Source organism: Hippopotamus amphibius, chromosome 2, assembly GCF_030028045.1.
Source record: "Hippopotamus amphibius kiboko isolate mHipAmp2 chromosome 2, mHipAmp2.hap2, whole genome shotgun sequence".
Lineage (NCBI taxonomy): Eukaryota > Metazoa > Chordata > Mammalia > Artiodactyla > Hippopotamidae > Hippopotamus > Hippopotamus amphibius.
This window is the reverse complement of record NC_080187.1, coordinates 90,774,503-90,788,808: the sequence shown is the minus strand read 5'-3', so window position 1 is coordinate 90,788,808 and position 14,306 is coordinate 90,774,503.

Genomic DNA, 14,306 nt, shown 5'->3' with positions numbered 1-14,306 from the left:
ATCCCTTTTCCCAAAGACTAGGTAATAGAAAAATAGAAAAGGTTCTTATCAGCAAAAGTAACACTTGTGCTGACTTATTCACAGAGAATCAAATACAATAAAGCATGTTATAAATCACTTTGCAATTCCCAATCCAGTTACACAGTAAGTCAAGCCAGGAACTCTAAAAAGTAAAGGTTTTACTATAATAATGACAACATTAGACAGAGATGGCTTTCTTTACCCAAACATATTTGTATTTCTAAATATTCTAAGAAAGGTCTAAAAAAAAGGCAATTTACAAAGAGAGAACCTCTCGGCTGGTGTGTCCTTACAAATAGAGCACAAAGTAGTAGCTACAAGCTACAAATGATGTTTCTGAGATAGAGAACAATACAATACAGGGTAGTAAACTGTAATGGAGTAACTCTGTAATGTTACGTGAGTACTTCAATTTCTAGTCCTTACTTTGCTCATGTTTACAGATGAGGGAGATGGTGATAATTCTAACCTCCTATGTTGTTTGACAGGATAATATTATACATAAAATACTTTAAGCAGAGTTCCTGACACAAAATATTCCATAAATAATAGTATTAATATAGTATTAGGATAAGCTTTTGTAATACTTTTAGTATTAATTTTAGAATTTGTATTCACTTTTTCATTCTTCAAAACACACATACCTTTTTTCCTCTTAAAATCTCTAACATGTTATTTCCCATTATCAGTGTCATCTGATATATCCTGGTTCTCATTTAAATTTTTCATTAATTTATTTGTATCTGTGTTGATTCATAGCTAGCTATTTTATTAAACAGGTTAAAACTATTATTGAAATTTTACTTTGATGCTCAAATTGTCCAAGATTTGGCCAGTAAAAGGACATTCAAGCCTGTTTCTGTGTCTTCTTGACATGTTCACATTGTTTTTTGAGCACTTCATTGCTTTCTGGTACAAAAAGACGCTCCAGGTTCACCTTATACTTAGCCTTCCCAGCTACTGAATCAGTCATTTTCAGAGGACTCTTTGTCCCTTTTTATGTTCTTTAGAAGCTAAGGTTTAGGTGCTAGGTGTACTCATCACTATGATGGTATAGCTGCTGCTACATTCTATCATTGGACAGAACTATGCATACACACAGCAATTTACACTTATATTTATTTCTGTATGTATCTACATATTTTAAAACCATGAGCTTAGACCTATACCTCTAATTACAGCCCAATATTACAGGTTTTAATCTAGTTTTCTCCCTTTTCGTAGCTGTAACATCTTTCTCTGAAAGTGATATACTTAGATCCTTTATTCTTAATATATTTACTCTTTTGATCAGTCTCCCTGTGAATCTCCCTTCTCCATCACCAGTTCTATTTCCATAAAGTACCTCCATCACCTTGCTTAGGCAACAACCACCCCACTATGGGGCTTCCTGCCCATTCTGCTTGGACTGTGACATCTGTTCTGGATCATCCCCATCATCCCCATATATGCTCTGACCCCCTATGCTAAGCAGTCCCCTGCGTGGACTCCACTTTCATCTTGTGTGGATTCTAACTTCCTGTTTCAAGCCATCAGGTCCCTCATCCCCAACTTCTGGCACAGATGCTTGTCTCTACCTGTCCCGATGAATGGATTTATGCTGAAATTGTTCAGAAGGAGAAGAGAATATAAATGAATAAAAGATAATGGAAAATGGAGAAAAGAGGAGAGAAGTTATCACTACTATAGTGTAAATAAGAAGTAGATAATGAAAAATATTTTCAATGTGATATATACACAGATGTTATCTACATTAACTTATGTCATCACCAAACTCTCAAGTTTATTATCTAAATATATGTAATCAACTAACACACATACTACACAAAATGTCATTTTTGTGTTCTCAGTCTGACACTCCTAAAATATTATGCCTCATTAAGTTACTTTGTAGAGTTCTGGATTTCTGGTTGAATTGAAAATTAGTAAATAGAATTTGAAATTAATGACCCTTCTTTTGAGAATGTGGTTTGTTAGCTTGTTAAAGAAAGTGTGGAACTAATTATTTTTTTTTATTTTTTTTATTTTTTTTTATTTTTTGGGGGGTACACCAGGTTCAATCAACTGTTTTTATACACATATCCCCATATTCCCTCCCTTCCTTGACGCCCCCCCTTGAGTCCCCCCCACCCTCCCTGCCCCAGTCCTCTAAGGCATCTTCCATCCTCGAGTTGGACTCCCTTTGTTATACAACAACTTCCCACTGACTATTTTACAGTTGGTAGTATATATATGTCTGTGCTACTCTCTCGCTTCTTCTCAGTTTCCCCTTCACCCCCCGCCCCCTCCCATACCTCGAGTTCTCCAGTCCATTCTCTGTATCTGCTTCCTTGTTCTTGTCACTGAGTTCATCAGTACCATTTTTAGATTCCGTATATGGGAGTTAGCATACAATATTTGTCCTTCGCTTTCTGACTTACTTCACTATGTATGACAGATTGTAGTTCTATCCACCTCATGACATATAGCTCCATCTCATCCCTTTTTATAGCTGAATAATATTCCATTGTATATATATGCCACATCTTCTGTATCCATTCATTTGTTGATGGGCATTTCGGTTGCTTCCATGTCCTGGCTATTGTAAAGAGTGCTGCAATAAACATTATGGTACAAGTTTCTTTTGGGATTATGGTTTTCTTTGGGTATATGCCCAGGAGTGGGATTACTGGATCATATGGTAGTTCTATTTGTAGTTTTTTAAGGAACCTCCAAATTGTTTTCCATAGTGGCTGTACCAACTTACAGTCCCACCAACAGTGCAGGAGACTTCCCTTTTCTCCACACCCTCTCCAACATTTGTGGTTTCCAGACTTTGTGATGATGGCCATTCTGATTGGTGTGAGGTGATACCTCATTGTGGCTTTGACTTGCATTTCTCTGATGATGAGTGATGTTGAGCATCTTTTCATGTGTTTGTTGGCCATCTGTATGTCTTCTTTGGAGAAATGTCTATTGAGGTCTTCTGCCCACTTGTGGATTGGGTTAATTGCTTTTTTGGTATGAAGCTTCATGAGCTGCTTGTATATTTTGGAGGTTAATCCTTTGTCCGTTGTTTCATAGGCAACTATTTTTTCCCATTCTGAGGGTTGCCTTTTAGTCTTGTTTATGGTTTCTTTTGCTGTGCAAAAGCTTTTAAGTTTCATGAGGTCCCATTCGTTTATTCTTGATTTAATTTCCATGATTCTAGGAGGTGGGTCAAAAAGGATGTTGCTTTGATGTATGTCAAAGAGTGTTGGAACTAATTCTTAACAGAGAACAGGAAGGGTGAAGTTTGGAGGATAAGTGCTGTCTCCTGGTCAATGCAAAGTTCGGAAATACTGCCAGACATGCCAAACACTAGGGATGAAAGTATGTAGATCATTATTCAGGATCAATTTTAATAGGACTCCCTGGTAGATTTAGTTTTTAAGAACTAATTATCACTCACCTAAAAGATAGGTGGCTAAAGGACTTTTCTCTTTAGCCCAAAGCACCATGGGTTGAATTCAGTATTATAATATATAAAGGGTTTTACATTTTTTCTAGATTAACATTTATTATGAAAACAATATTTTAAAGGGGTTACTAATATTATATCAAATCTTTCTGACAGGTTTATGCTGCTTATGTACTGTACAGAAAAATTACTTTTGCATCCAACTTAGCCTGAGACCTATAATCATCTAAAGTTCTTGAAATAAATTGCTTTTTTGTACTTTGCAATATCAACTAAGAGTTTGAAAAACTCTAATTGTCTAGTTCAAATTACTTAAAGTAATTTATTGATGATACCCTGCTCCTCAAGTTTCACAGTACATCTTGAGAAAAAGTAATTTTGCATTAATAATTCATGTATTACTCCTCATATCAAATGAAATTTACTTTTATTATGAAATAAATGTGTTTCTTCTAGTAGTTTAAAGTACATAATGATAATATATAGGTACATCTTTTAATAAAACAACAAAATAATCTTCTTAATTAAAAAGTCTGTTAGACTAATAAAATATATTTGCTACTTTCTCTTCTTTAGTAGATATAAAATGGAAATAGACAGCTTGACTACCATGACCACTGGCCCAGATTTTGAAAAAAATTGTTATTTTATTTTTTTGATGTAATGAATTTTGTTCACTCAAACACGAATTAAGAGAATAAAAATATATGGGACCATATGTTTATGTATAATGCATATATCTGACAATTGACTAGTATTAATAAGGAATTTATAAATATCAATAATTTAAAAATACTTAGAGAATTAAATACACATTTCACAAAAGAGGAAAATAAAATGTCCAATAAACCTACAAAAATTTGTTCATCCCTGTTACTCAGCAGGGAAATGCAAATCAAAACCACAATGAAATAATGCCACACACACCAGAATGACAACAATTTTTAAAGTTAGTATTATCATTTCTTGACAATAATGTGAAGCACCTATATCATATAATTTTAATGGGAATATGCATTGGTAAAAGTTTTTTGGAAAACTATTTAGCATTATCTACTAAAGCTTTAATTAACCTATGATCCTAAAAGCATTCCTAGCAGAACAGATGTGAGAATATTCTCAGCAGCACTCTTCACAATAGCCCAAACTAGATACAACCCACATCTCCAACAACACTAGAATGGATTGTATAGATATATGTCCACAGACAGGTATATGACATATGAATATATATATACATACCTAAACATAAATATATACCTAAACATATATATACTTGTCATTATATATCATTCTGAGACAGGCTTGGACCTGAGACCATTTGTTGCAGTGCTTGCACCTAGACAAATGTCTCCCCAAACAACAAAATACAGAGAAACTGTAAGGGACTAAAAATAACTGTTTGCATGTGCATTTGGGGCAAATTATGGACAACAACATACAAAAAGACCAAAAAGACCAACTGCCACTTCTGAAGACCTGGGAACAAAAGCAGGAGGTCGAGAGCAAAAGCAGAGTATTGCACATGCCCCCTGCACACAATACCACCAAAGGGGTGGGAAACCCACCGAAGCCACCCCTCCAGCCCAACCCCTGGACACATCTCTACCCTCACCCCATATAAGAAATCTGCTTGCCCCCCATCCCGAGGAGCGAGCAAGCAAAGGAATTTGTTGCTTGCTAGGGCCACTGCTGCAGCAGGGGCCCCAATAAAGTCTCACCTGAAGTTTTGGTTTGGCTCTGAACAATTTCTATTGATTAAGGAGGCCAAGAACCCTGGTCTGTAACAATTCCATGACATATATAGATATAGATATATAGATACATAATCAATACCATACAATAAGAATGAAAAACACTATAGGCAAAAAAAGGACAAATATCAATTATCATCATGTTAAGTGGAAAAAGTCAGATTATTACATTTTTTAAAAGCAAATCTATGACGATAAAAGTCACCATATTACTTACTTTTGGGGTATAGTGACTCTATGGAACAAAGGGAAAACTCTGAGGGTCCTGGAAATACTCTATATCTTGATCCTGCTGCTGGTTAAATAGACTTTATAAATTTTTGAATATCTGAGCTGCAAGCATGATATATTCAATAAAACGTCAAAATATTCTCTTCACATTTGTCTAAGTTATAGTGTTCTAGGCTTGGATTTTTCAATTTGTGCAGTTATAATCATGAGTAGTATTAGAAAAAAGTGTTCTAGAAATAATCTGACCAAACTCCACTGTAAAAAGGAAAATAAGGTCTTGAGAGATTAAATGATTGGTACATATAGAGGCAGGAAACAAGTCTAAGAACCTAGATTCAGATATAAGTCTTCTAGTTTCTGAGCTTATTGTACTTCATTAGGGCTTATATTCATTTAACAATGTTTTTTTTCATTTAATACATTTACTTCTATTATATATCATAGTTCTAATACTCCCCACTGCATATTGCCAATGTGTGTGAATAATGACAATTTATTAATCTGTTCTGAGAAATAAATAATATGGATCATATATATGTCAAATTAGCCTCGTTTAATTTTCTTCATTTACTGCATAAAAATAGTTTATTGCAATGGTGCTTCATAATCATACAATTGGAATACGGGGCATTATGAATCTCTACATATGTTATGTATCGTCCAGGTAGATACGACCTGCTATGTTGCCTGCTTTTTCTTGACAGTATAGAAAAGGCACTTGAAATATTTAATTCGAGTAAGATTTGTACTGGGTCATGTTCTTACTTGACACAAATCTTTATATAAAATAATCGTATTGTTACAAAATAGCATGGAGCTAGAGATAAAACACAAATTATCAAAGACCCCCTACTGTCCAGTTATTTCATGGTCCTCCTCATACATTTAGGGTATTCAGCTAATTGAAGTTTTCTTTGCCTTCTCCAGCAAGAGATCACAAAGTATGTGTTCTGTGGTTCTGCATACCTGATTATATTACACACATACAATAAACTTGATATAGTTACCATGTTTAAGCTCAATAGTAACCTTAAAGATGCAAATGGAACATGAACATGTTTGACAATTAAACTCAATATTCATCTCTCCCCACAAGTTTCTGGGTACAATGGCATGAGCAGGCCAACAAGAGGGGAACAGGGACCAATAGATAATTCCAAATAAAATGTGTTAGCTTAATGTTATGAACTGAACGTTTGTGTTCTCCTAAATTTGTATGCTACAAAATAGCATGGAGTATTCCCCAGTGTGGTAGTATTATGAGGTGGGGCCTTTGGGAGGTAATTAGGATTAGAAGAGGTCATGAGGGTGGAGCCCTCACGATGGGATTACTGCTGTTACAAGAAGAGACAGAAGAATTTGCTTCCTCTCTCTGCTATCCGCCATGTAAGCAGACAATGAGAAAAAGGCCTTCTGCTATCTAAGAGGCCTTACAGACACCAGATCTGCTGGCATCTTGATCCTGAATATCCAAGCCTCCAAAACTGTGAGAAATAAATTTGTTGTTTATCCTACGCAGTCTATGGTAATCTGTTATAGCAGCCTGAACTCACAAAGACACTATCACATCTGAAGTGGATTCTATGAGTTTTTATTTCATAAATCGAACACAGCCTGAACTCATCCTCAACCTGAAAACACATACCAAAATCAGGGCTTGCTGAACTTATTACAATTGATATCATTTCTTTTCTTCTTTATATTATCCATATAATACCTTAGACATATGGGCACCATGAAATAGTTTGATTGACATTAACCACTGGCCCTCCAGACACCCTGAAACCTTATATAGTTATAGAAAATAGCCACTTGCATCCTAGGAGTGACAGGTGAAAAATAAATTCTGGGTTGTTAGGGAAACTGCACAAAGGATTGAAAACACATTGCACTATATCCAGAGGAAGAGAATTATCTCCAGAGAAGGGCTCTTGTCAGCAATGAATCAAATAAATGGTTTGCTTTACTAAAGTCAGAGGAAAAGAGATTCCTAAAAATATCAACATGAACCTCCTGTTTAGTTGGATAAATAATAAAAATGCCTTTTCCCCTCTCCCTTAATTTTATTTTCAACAATGAGACTATCATCCAATTTACAGTTCTTTGGACTTGATGTGTTTGTACAATGCAGATGAATCCATAAAGTTAGAAAATAGCATTGAAAAGTATGCTTCACTTTATCACTCAACTCTCAGACTGACAACCAAAAACTTAACTGAAGAGGATGTTAGAAGTAGTCAGTCCCTCACTCTCTCTCTCCATCCCCACCAGCCATTTTTTGTTTGTTTGTTTAAGATTGTACACCTTTGAGCTTCCTATTTCCTGAATTATATTGGGAAGTTTTCACTTAGTCTTTTAGTTTGAGGTCTTAAATACAAAAGGTGCTTTCAATGATTCCTCTGAAAAATTTACTAGAATGGGAAAAAAACAAAAATAATACAAGCATTCATTTATAGATATGCTATATTTAGTGATTGTTTAAAATCAAAATTACATTTTATAATTTGATGTATTAACATTGATTAAGAAGCTTCTTTGCTATGAGGATGTAATCCCCTTTTGATAAAATGTGTCAAAATATACATTGCTTCATAAAAGAAAATTGATTAAAACAAGCCTTTGTATTATGCAAATTCTTCCATCTTAACAACTATATTTTCTGAATATTGTATGCAAATTAGAGAAAACCAGGGTAAACTATTTTCTGTGGGAGAATAAAATGATCTAAAGCTGTTTGTCCCTTGGTTGAGAGAATTATTAGTTATACGACCCTTAATTAATAATAGATCATCTAAAAGGCACTTGTGCACAGTTCAATGCACTAGTTTCCATAAAATCACTTTACAAATATTTTGATTAAAATTTTAAGAATTGTTCTCTATTATTACTTTAATACTTCATTAAAGCACATCCAAACTATCACACTTACATACCCTTAATTTTACCAGGACTACTTTCACCACCACATCCGAAAATTTATCTAACATTGATAAGCTTTCTATTCTTAAGAACTGATTTCTGAGAAAAGGAAGCATTTATAAAAATTGTGTGAATCCTAATACTTCTTAGTCTAATGAAGATTTCAGTAAATGTATCACAAATTGAGTTGAATCAAACATAAAATGTTAAGCATTATTCTAGAATATGTATTTGTATACAATGTAATCTTCAACCATATATATAGAATATGTAATCTTCAACCATATATATAATATATGTGATCTTCATCATGTTATATAATATATAACCCCTTTTATATATGTTATGTTATATATGTAATATTCAAATATATGTATGTAATCTTCAATCATATATATATAATATATGCCCACTTTATATAGGTTACATGTTACGTATATCTACTTTTTAATATTCCAATACTTTACAATGAATGATCTGTCACATCAATACAGAGACGTAACAACTCATTGTTTTAATAAACTACAAAATGTTCTATAAAATAGATATATTTATCCAGTATTTTCTTTGAATTTTATTTGCTTAAGTGAATATGTTTGTCAATATACTCTTTAATAATTCCATGAGTATCTATCAAATAGGCCCATAGAAGCTGACTGTATATCCATTATTTGAGTTGCCTTCTGAAAGTCTGAAACAATACATATACCATTGAATTTGAGCGTTAAGCAATCACTCCATCTGAGAATAATGCATTTTACATTTTTTAAAAACATTTATTCATCTTACTCTATTTTTGTCATATCATGTTGGTTATTATCAAGACTATTAAAATCATACCAATGATTGTACGCTTCCTTATCTTGTTCCTAATCTCAATAGAAATGTTTTTAAGAGTTTCCGTACTATCATGTTTGCTCTTGATTTTTAAAATATACTTTTTTCTAATGATAGGAAGCTTCTAATTTTAGATGCATAAGAGTTTTAAACTTAATCAAGAATGAGTGTTGAAATTATCAAATGTCTTTATATCTACAGTGATTACATTAATCTATTAATGTAGTAAAGCACAGAAGTGGTTTTTCCCATCATTAATGATCCTTGCAATCCTAGATTAAAAATTTCAAAATCATACCACACAACTCTTTGAATATAATGCTGTATTAAATTTCTTATATATCATGTATAATATTTTTCAATGTTTATACATCCGTTTGGTTTATAGCATCCTGTTATATTCAATGTTTTACTAGATTGTGTGTCAGTTATGGTAATCTCATGTAATAAGTTAAAGTATTTATCTGCTCTGAACATTTAAAATTAAATATATCATTTCTTATTTGAAAGTTTGGTAGAATTCTCAATCCTATAGAGTCATCCCTCCATATCCAATGGGAATCGGTTCCAAGACAGCCCTGAGGATACCAAAATCCATGGATGTTCAAGTCCCTTACAGAATAAGGTGCAATATTTGCATAAAATCCACACACACCCTCCCGTATATTTTAAATCATCACTAGAGTACCTTTAATATCTAATAGAATGCAAATGCTATGTAAATAGTTACTGGTGTGGCAAAGTCAAGTTGTAATAACTTTAAATGGAGTATAACCTATAAAAATATTTAATCACTATGTTGTACACCAAAAACTAATAAAATGTTGTAATAGATTTCAATTTTAAAAAAATGACAAACTATATCAGCAACAACTGCAATTACATCAGCAATAATGGCTGTTCTGGAAATGACAAGAACCAGTTGATACAGAAAACGTGAGGCTTTCTGAGCTAAGAGAAGGTGAGATATGTAAAGTATTATCTTACATACCAGTGACTTTTGGTAGTGGCAAGATCAAAGAAGTATCTCATGTATAGTTATCAAAAGTAGTATCAGAGATTACCAAATAATGGTAATACTGATCATTTTAACTTTTCAATTCCTTGTCAAATGATCTTTAAATACATTATGAAGTAATGAGATATTGAGAGGACAAGCAATTGGAAAAAGAAAGAACACAGTAATTTATCATATGGCCATTTTAACCCTCATTTGTGAAGAGTATATTCCTAGAAAGCAAAGGAACATGTCAAATTGAAATTGTCTCCCATGAATCAAGCCATGATAAACAGAAACTCATATCCAATCTTCCTAAAGATGCCATCCAATTTTTTTTAATTCTTAAAATGAGCAGACTGTCCTATTCACTAAATCACCTTCCAGACCTAACAAATTATGAGGTTAATTAATTCTTCCTTTTACAAATAGGGATCAACAAACTTAAGATAGATTAGAAATATAATATCTGCATATAATTTTTAAAAAGCTAGTAATAGTTTTTAAGTACTTTGATACATTATATTTCTGCAGGATTATCATTTATAAAGTATTGTATGCATATTCTTTCACTAAATTTTAAAACACTGAAGCAAAACAGGTCATGAATCTCATTTTATAGATTAAGAATGTAGGTCTATGCATTAAATGAACTAACCAACATCATGCAAGTAAGCGGCCAAAAATCAGCTATACAAAAATCAGTCTTCAGTGTAGGTTAAAAAATAAAAAAACTAACTCAAATTATTGTTGTCATTTCTAATTATTCTTTGATGTTTGATAATACTATTCCCTAATTTTTCATCACACAGTTCTATAGAATTAACAAAAAAGGCCACATTCTGATAATTGTCTCCTTTCCCCAAAGGAATATTTCTAAAGCTTTTTGATAAAAAAAACAAAAAAACAAAAACCCTGCACTTTTTCCACTTTCTCAGCAAGTGTCAGTGGAAGTGTTAAAGCAGTCAAATTTAAGCCTCCTAAAATAGCCAACTCATGAAATAATACAAAGTCTGTTAACTGGTACCAAGATTGAAAAATAAAACTAATTCAAAAACTAAGCATTCATTTGTTGTGTGAGATTGGTGACATATGAAGATACTCTCACAGGATATTTTAAAGAAGGCCAAATATTCCTTTCTTATTGATTGGTCTAAATTGCATATTGGAAATATAAAGCCAACACATTGTTATCCAGTTGAAGTAAAGTAATTGTTGCATTTCTAATCTGTTTTATTAGTAAGTATTGAAACTTGTAATGGGGTCAATTTTTAAATACATTCTCTTGGAGTAGTAAGTTTCTGTGAAGGCATTATAATTATCATACATTTTTATAGTTGGGGTATATTAGCTATTAATCATAGAACTCATTTCACCAAAATGAGGTGGTATTATTTCCGCATATATTAAAGTATATTAACTGCTTTATTATTGTAAATAGAAAGGATAATTTAAATGTAACTTCACAGAAATCACAGATTAAAAGTTTAAACTATTCACCTCTGTAACATGAAGGCTTTACTAAGTAGATGAAAGCAATTGGAAAACTTGCATAATTGACATTTTCTGAGTAGAGAGGAATGTTACTGTGTCCAGATGATTAAATGGATATTAGAATGTGCAAAGGAATACACATCTCTTGATGCTCCCAAAAGCCTTCTGTTCATTCAAAGAGAATGGTTTTAGTCTCATTTATTTTGTGAGTTTAGGCAGTGTGATTACGTCCAGAATGGAACTTTCACACTTGCCATGAAATTTCCCTTAGTCAGAAAAAGCTAAAAAATGAAAGGCAATATTTTCCACGATACCTCATCTCTGTAGCCCAGTTGATTTTAGGAAATATAGCTCATCAAATAGGTCACAGAGCAGAGATCCTATGGCCCATCAAAATCTACAAGAGATCCACTGCCTTCATACCTGACCTTACAGCTGGTTGATAGAAGCTCTTGAGTTTGAGTGGCATAAATCAAGAGAGTTGTACTTGAAGAACAGTAACATCACAAAATGGAAGAACTGAATTTCAAACCACTTCTCTAGCTCAACTGTAAATGAGAATCATATTTACAAATCATTAGCACTATGCTTGTTTTTAAAATGAATCTTAATGTTTTTATCAGAGATTAAGTGGCAGTATAGCACGTTAAACTACAGCAAACATCTGGAAGACTCTCCTTAGCAGTTTAATCAGAGCACTTCCCAAAGTCTGCTCAGACCAGTGACAGTTATCTCAGACATATTTCAGAGTAAGCATCCTGTGGACTTGATGCAATATGATTATCTGCACTAGTTGAAGCACACTCATTCCTTAAGGGGACTGCCTGTTTCCCAGCAGCAAATGTGAAAAGCTTTTATTTCTAAAAATAAGAATACTAGGCAAAAATGATTAACTTAACTACTTTACTAAACTGCCAAACTTTGCTACTAGATTTTGATGGTACAAAGCAGATGAATATTATCCCAGGATCTGATCTTAGGGTCTAGTGGGAAAAAGAGTAGTTAAATAACCAGAAATAATTACAAACTCTGATAAGTGCTGCAACTGGAGATACTATGTGATATTGGAGTACAATTCAGGAGCAACTAACCTAGTCAAAAGTAATAAATATTTTACCTGTTTTGAAAGTGAAGGTATGTTAGTGTTTGAAGAAGGGAGTTGGGCATTTCTTGATACTATGTAATTCCCAACTCTGAAAAAATGTTAAACATTTATATAGACTATAATCTCCTTAAGAGCAAGGGCATGTTTATATTTTAGATTCTAAGGCTCAGAGATTCCATCATAAAATGTAGCATGATAAAATATTTGATGGATTGGGTTTATAGAAGAAGCAATGAATAAATGAATGAAGCAATGAGCTAATAAATGAATCAATGACAAAAGAAGAGAGGGAGGGCCTGAAGATATGTCTTTGCAGAGGATCCCCAAGTATATCAGAGAGGAATGTTGGCAGACCCACTGTTTCCCCAGGTATGTCTCACACATTTAATTTGACCATCTCTGTGTTGAAGAAATGCAAACCATCTTGCATTTTGTAATAAAATCATTTTCCATCACTTTTTGAGATTCAATTAACTAATACAAAAAAAGATGAAAGAAAATACGTAAAAGAGAGAAATTAAAAGTCACTAAATTCACGGGATTCTGCCTATCTTTTGCCATTCAATTTGTAATCACACCAAATGGAGGCACAGCACTGCCATCTGTACTTTCAATCAAGTGCCAAACACAGGGTTATGATTCCGTTCTAGCTGGAATATTTCCCATTATTCAACTTATTTAATAAACTGTCACATGAAAGGGGGTCTGATAGGCTTTTTCACAATGAATCAAAGAACTGCTCTGCCTTCCTCCTTTATTATGCATGCTACAGTTGAAGCTAATGAAGCATAACCTCTGAGCTAATACTTTTAGAGATGAAAGAGACATCATGTCACATCTTCTATTTATTTCATCAGCTACTCTAGCCAACACAAAACACATTGATTGCTTTGCACTTCATTTTTGACAGGTGATGGGCATTCTTGTCGCTATCTTGTCTAATTGTCCCATACCATATGCATATTTTAGTTATTAACTATGAATGAAACTACTAGGAAAAATAATCTGTGATATAAATGATACATTTAATTTCAGAAATGTAGAGGGGATAATCCTGATTATTACATTTTACAGAATTAGATAAATTCTTCTCCTAGAGCAAATATTGTCTTGGAATAGTTATTTTTAAGAAGTGTAATATCACCTAATACTGTTTTTCATAAGGCTTTGTTATTTATTAAAAAAATCTAGAAAATCACTTCAGATAAAACCATATAATCTTCTCTGCAATTAGGACTGCTTCATTATCAAAGGGCATCAAAAGGAATAATTTACCACTAAAGAATGCTTTCATTACAATAGTACTCAATGTCACTAACTGTAGTCAATTCAATATGTAATAATATTCAGGCATAAGCTATATTTGATCTGTACATGGTACAGGAAATAAATAGCCTTTACTATTTATAGAAGCACATGAATATATGTTAACAAAAACCAGGTTTTTACATATAACACTTAGCAGCTTTTAAAACTTAAAAAAAATGCTAATGTAGGATATAACTTTTT